We start from the raw sequence: 7,500 nt of genomic DNA on the forward strand, positions 1-7,500 counted from the left end.
TTTCTCAAGGCGGCGAGCTGGCAGAAACGTTAGCGCGCCGGGCGAAATGCTTAGCGGGTATTTCGTCTGACTTTGCGTTCTGAGTTCAAATACCGCCGAGGTTGACTTTGCCTTTCATCCTTTCGGCGTCGATAAACTGAGTACCAGTTACGCACTGGGGTCGATGTAATTGACTTAATCCCTTTGTCTGTCCTTGTTTGTCCCCTCTATGTTTGGCCCTTTGTGGGCAATAAGGAAATAAGAATGTTATTTCTCGATCGCATGGTTCCGGGTAAGTGGCAACAGGGCAAACATATTATAGACCACGGCCGATTAACACCTTAATGAATTTGGTAGACGAAAGCTGAAAGAAAATCGTTGTGTGTGTATATATATATATATATATATATATATATATATATATATATATATATTTACGAAAAAAACAACAGACGAAGACAGGTGGCGTAAACAACAAATGGATGTATTAGTTTAACGCTCGGGAATAGAGAAACTCTTTGACGTTTTGAGCCTACGCTCTTCAACTGAAAGGAACACAGAAAGAAATAAGGAGAGAAACAAGGAGAAAAAAATATAAATGTAGTGGTCAGCGATCTATATATATATATATATATATATATATATATATATATATATATATTCAGATACATATAGATATATATGTTCATACATACATATATGCGGGGAAGAATGTAAGGATGTGCAACACATTTATATAAATTTATACGCAATTAGGTAGGTATATATATATTTCTTCATTGCCCACAGGGGGCTAAACATAGACGGGACAAACAAGGACAGACAAAGGGATTAAGTCGATTACATCGACCATGTAATAAGTACCTGTGCGTAACTGGTACTTATTTAATCGACCCCGGGAGGATGAAAGGCAAAGTCGACCTCGGCGGAATTTGAACTCAGAACGCAGTGGCAGACGAAATACCGCTAAGCATTTCGCCCGGCGTGCTAACGATTCTGCCAGCTCGCTGCCTTTAGGCAGGTATATATAGCCATACGCATAGACGCAGACTTTGCTGTGCAATAAGACGTTTGTTTCTCGACCACATTCGTTCCGGTTTCAATCCCAAATGTGTGTCTTCTTTGGCAAATGTCCTCTGCTATAAAACCAGACCGACCATTAAGAAAACTACGAAGGAATTTCGCGGTCGCTTAGAAACTATTCTTCAGCTCTTTGCTAGATTACGTTTGTTTAATTATTAGTCGACTAGGTTAACACGAATGTATCCATAAGTTATCTATACATTGGTATTTTATATATATATATATATATATATATATATATATATATATATATATATATATATATATATATATATATATATATATATATATATATATATATATATATATATATGTTCTTTTACTTTTCTTTATCGTGTTTCAGTCATTTGACTGCGGCCATACTGGAGCACCGCCTTTTAAAAAAAAAAATATGGGACACTTCACGAATTTGCGTGTCAAACATGCGCAGAGGCCATGCCAGTCATCTTTGTATCGTTCCAGTTTTAGAGTATGTAGTTTCGTATATATATATATATATACGAAATTAACAGCAGACCTTGAAGCAATCCAGAGGAGATTCACAAAGATTGTCTTTTTGCAACTGCTCAGCTACTGGGAAAGGCTGAAACAGCTAAGACTCTACTCCCTGGAGAGAAGGCGGGAGAGGTATGCAGTAATATACATCTGGAAGATCCTGGAAGGAATTGTGCCAAATTTTGGCACTGAAAGCTACACCAATGCCAGAATGGGACGACCCTGCATAGTGCCAAAGATCCCAGCAATGCCATCTCACTTCAGGAACAGTTACTGCAACAGCTTGGGATTCAGGGGCCCACGGCTTTTTAATATTCTCCCAAAGAGCCTGAGGAATCTGCACAAAGTAGATGTAGGAGTTTTTAAATCAAAGCTGGACCTCTTCTTATCGAGAGTCCCAGATGAACCTACCTCGCGGCAGGAGGTGCAAATGAGGGTTGCTAAATCAAACTCCATTCTTCACCAAGTGCCACATATTGTAAGAGGCTCCCTGTAATAACAGTGTAGCAACACGGTGGTGCATATATATATATGTGCACGCACACACACACACACACACACGGAGCTGACTTTCTTGGAATTACAAAAAGTTAAAACATTACGTTGTTTATATATATATATATATATATATATATATGTGTGTGTGTGTGTGTGTGTGTGTGTGTGTGTGTGTGTGTATGTGTGTGTGTGTATACGTATGTATATATATATATATATATATATATATACATATATATAAACATGCATATGCATGTATGTATATAGACATACGTATGCATGTATATATTTATGTAGCTATTTAAATATATATATATATATATATATATATATATATATATATATGTATGTATGTATGTATGTATGTATGAATATATATACATATATTTATATAAACGTGAAGTAGGAGTAGAAAAAGAAGAAGAAGAAGAAGAAGAACAACAACAACAACAACAACAACAACAACAATAAAAATAACAAAGCAACGTGGAAGTCTGTGTTCTCCACTGTTCTCTCGACAGCAGACCACTGTGTAAAAGAGATAGATAGATAGATAGATAGATAGATAGATAACGAGATAGATACAAAGAGAGGGAGGGAGAGAGGGAGAGAGAGAGGGAGAGAGGGAGAGAGAGAGAGGGAGAGAGGGAGAGAGAGAGGGAGAGAGGGAGAGAGAGAGGGAGAGAGGGAGAGAGAGAGGGAGAGAGGGAGAGAGAGAGGGAGAGAGGGAGAGAGATAAAGAGAGAGAGAAAAAAGACGAAAGGAAAAAGAAAATCACACATACACACGCACACACATTCTCTCTCTCTCTTTCTCATACATATACACACACATACACACACATGAGACAAGTACTCAACATATAGGTTCTGGGGTCGATTTGTTCGATGAAACATGGCAAATCTGTAACTTTACACAAACACACACACACACACACACACACACACACACACACACACATATATATATATATATATATGCATATATATACACACACATAAATATATATATGTATATATATGTGTGTGTGTGAATAGCATATATATGTATATGTGTATGCATACATACATATATATATATAAATATGTATGCATATATATGTATATATATACTTATAATAAATATACACATGCATATATGTATATAGATAATATACTAACACATCCTTTTGTTGTTTACACCACCTGTCACTCATGCTTACATAAATACATACATGCATGCACACACACACACACACACACACACACACACACACACACACATATATATATATATACAAGATACATATTACTTAATATTACATATACCTCTTATGTCTGTACATGTGTAGATGCGTGTGTTTGCATGTGTATTTAATTACGGAGTTATTTGTGGAGGGCATGTGGGTATGTTGGTATGTATGTATGAATGAAGGTATGTGGTCATCCCGATTTTTGACTGGTGTTTTTTGTTTTATCGACCTTAGAATGATGAAAGAAAAAGTTGACTCCGATGGGATTTGAACTTGGTACTTCAATAGATTTAGGTAAATACCACAAAGCCTATTTTTTTTTTGTATAGCGCTGTAGCAGTTCTACAAATAATGGTAATAGCAATTCTAATAAAGGTTCCTTTATTTGTCCCAAGGGTAAAACAAATACGATACATTTAAACACACAGAGAAGACAAATATTTTAGGATGTACAAAATATACAACATGAGGTTAAGCACACAAACACTGAACAACACCCATCCGAACACACACGAACACAGGCAACAGGCACACTCACAAACACAAACACCAACTCACACACACACACTTACATTCACAGTCTTACGCACACACACACACATGTGTGTGTGTATACATACATACATACATATATATATATATATATATATATATATATATATATATATTAGTACGAACACGCATTCAAATGTTACTGTCTGAATGTGTATGGAATAGAGTATAATGTTGATTTAAACTGAAATGTTTATCTCGTTACTCGAGATTCACGACACTGCGATCTTCAGAGAAATGTTCTCTCCTGATGATTGCTGTGGCGTGAAACTAGAAATGGGGCGGGTGGAAGGAATCCTGTTTAAGCAGAAAACACAAAACAGGCAACTCATAGATTTGTATTTTATGGTTTTATAATTTAGTTGTATCAAATATTGATTGCGTGTACAAATTTCAAAGTAATCCAGTTGTATTGAGCAATTGAGATACATGTATAAGTTTTCATACATATGTACATACATATACACACACGCGAACACAACGCACAAATATCCGTACACACATACATACAAACATACACGCACACACATACATGAAAAAACACACGCACACACGCATGCACACACACACGCATGCACACACACACGCATGCACACACACACGCATGCACACACACACGCATACACACACACACGCGCACACAACACAGATATCCATACACACATACAAACACACGCCCGTGTGCGCGCGCACACACACACGCACACACACACGGACACACACATATATATAACTTTTTCTCTTATATACATATAAATATACATCCTATTCGCCTATATATAAGAAATTAAAATAACAAAGGAATAACAATTTATGTCGTGAACATCATTAGCTTATGTCAGTTTCTGCTACAAGTGAAAATGCACTCATAGTTGTATGCTTCTATATCACCGTATAGCTTCATCAGAGATTTAGAAATGAAATGTTATTGTTCTAGAGAATGCATTTATATTTATACACACAGACACACATATATATATATGTGTGTGTGTACATATATATATATATATATATATATATATATATATATATATGGTGGAGGCGCAGTAGACTCGCGGTCATAGGATCGCGGTTTCGATTCCCAGACCAGGCGTTGTGAGTGTTTATTGAGCGAAAACACCTAAAGCTCCACGAGGCTCCGGCAGGGGATGGTGGCGAACCCTGCTGTACTCTTTCACCACAACTTTCTCTCTCACTCTTCCTGTTTCTGTTGTGCCTGTAATTCAAAGGGTCAGCTTTGTCACACTTTGTGCCACGCTGAATATCCCCGAGAACTACGTTAAGGGTACTCGTGTCTGTGGAGTGCTCAGCCACTTGCACGTTAATTTCACGAGCAGGCAGTTCCGTTGATCGGATCAACTGGAACTCTCGATGTCGTAAGCTATGGAGTGCCAACACCAAATATATATATATAAACACAGAGAGAGGAAAGCGTTATCAACGAAGGAGGGTCATGCCGTTTTCTTTTTCTTATGTAAATTTAAATTCTTACAACTACTCTATACTCGAGTGATACTTTCTGAAGTATATCTATGTTGAGTTCTAACATCAGGTTACTGATATCGCTATGCATTCAATAAGACAACCCAAACAAAACAATCCACAAACACAAAGCACTCTGTATAGCAAATATCCAATAAAATAAACAACCACCGAGAAACTGGGTATGCAACATAAGAACACAACTTGCATTACATACACAACACATAATACAAACGCTAATGCAACAAAAGACTGCAGTCAGATCCCATGGAAAAAAACAAACAAACTGACGAAATACAATATCAGGAAGTGTTTCAGCCATCCCAACAATATAGAAGAACGGAACACACAATGTTGTACTTACCCCAGCAACGTGGAGTGGTAGCAGGTGATGCACAGGCAGTGGCTCACATGGTTTCTGATCTTAATTGATTGGAAGTGTTATCATGTACATTGTTTTGTCTTGGTATAAAAGATGGGCTACAGCAAATATTCTGCTTAATACCACAGATTTGCTTGTCAGTTGTTTGACCTTAACCAGTTGAGCATGTCCCTTGGTGGCTGACGATATGTGCATCTCTGATCACGAGCAGAAGTAGTGGGGGAGCATCATAGCCATGTGTTGAGACGATTTTCTCTGGGGTTTGAATAATTCACCTTTGGAAACATGGGTGGTTTGTTCATCATCCTTAAACAACCCTTATTCAGGGAACTTTTGAGTGGGATGGGCCACTCGACCTGAAGAAAATTCTAAGTGGACCCCACCTGCAAGGTCATGCGCTGTTTATCTTGATATGAGATCACCATGTCACTCACACATGGTTGAGATGCATGTGCCTGGTGTACCCTTATCAGACAGGTAGTCATGATGAGTATAATGGACTTCGTATATTTTACCCCAGTGTCACTTTGATGGCATACGCTGCTCTCTCACTCAATAATAATAATAATAATAATAATAATAATAATAATAATAATAATAATGTTAAAAATAATCCTTTCTTCTATAGGCACAAAACCTGGATTTTATGGGGAGGGGACAGTCGAATACATCGACCCTAGTACTCAACAGGTTCTTAATTTCTCGACCCCGAAAGGATGAAAGACAAAGTCGACCTCTACAGATTTTGAACTCAAAATGTTGCAGCAGACAAAAAAAAAAACAAAAAAACCGCTTGGGATTTTGGCCGGTATGCTAAAAATTCTGTCAGCTGGCCGCCTTAAATAATAATAATAATAATAATAATAATAATAATAATAATAATAATAATAATAATAATAATAATAATAATAAGGACTTACAAATATATATAACATACAGAAAATTGCACTACTGGGCACTGCACACATCCTACGCAAAACACTTTCAATACAGTAACCATAAGAGCATCACAGCAAACCACAGCACATACCCAAGGCACACAGAGCTGCGCTCGGTGGTGAAGTGAAAGCACGTTATAAAAATAAAACTACTGAACAATAATAATAATAATAATAATAATAATAATAATAATAATAATAATAATAATAATAATAATAATAATAATAATAATAATAATAACAGCAACGGACCATAAGAAATCCAAACTAAAACTAGAACAGCAACGGACCATGATAAAACGATGGCAAGAAAAGCCCCTACATGGTAAATACTGGGCTAAACTAAATGCGAAAGAAATAGACAGAGAAAAATCCCAGCAATGGCTGAGAAGCTCAGGACTCAAAGCAGAGACTGAAGGATTTTTAATTGCTGCACAAGACCAAAGCCTCCCCACCAGAAATTACCAAAAACACATAATGAAAAGAAATATAACAAGTAACTGTAGAATATGTGGAGATCGACAAGAAACAATAAATCATATTATCTCTGGCTGCCCAGTCCTGGCTAAGAAGGAATATATTCACAGACACGACAGAGCTGGGACCTATATACACTGGAACCTATGCCAACATTATGGAATAGCAACAGAAAAAAGATGGTATAAACACACGCCAGAAAAGGTCACAGAAAACGAGAAAGCAACCATACTCTGGGATATGCCAATACACACAGATAGAGAAATTAAGGCAAATAGACCAGATATAGTTGTCAAAGATCATGAAGGAAAAAAATGCCTTCTAATTGATGTTTCAATACCAGCAGATGACAACGTTTCTCTAAAAGAAATGGAAAAACTTTC

General features: G+C 36.8%; 1 long non-coding RNA gene and 1 other non-coding gene across 2 annotated transcripts in view; one reads left to right on the forward strand and one right to left on the reverse strand.

The window, feature by feature from the left end:
- LOC149132145 (uncharacterized) overlaps positions 1-7,500 on the forward strand; it is a 28,368-nt gene that overhangs the window by 8,722 nt on the left and 12,146 nt on the right. The window lies entirely within an intron of this gene.
- On the reverse strand, positions 1,448-1,553 carry LOC149132146 (U6 spliceosomal RNA). Its single transcript, XR_016244859.1, has one exon. It is a non-coding gene; the product is annotated as a U6 spliceosomal RNA (small nuclear RNA).

This window comes from Octopus bimaculoides, chromosome Z (assembly GCF_046866305.1).
Source record: "Octopus bimaculoides isolate indiv1 chromosome Z, ASM4686630v1, whole genome shotgun sequence".
NCBI classification, from domain to species: domain Eukaryota; kingdom Metazoa; phylum Mollusca; class Cephalopoda; order Octopoda; family Octopodidae; genus Octopus; species Octopus bimaculoides.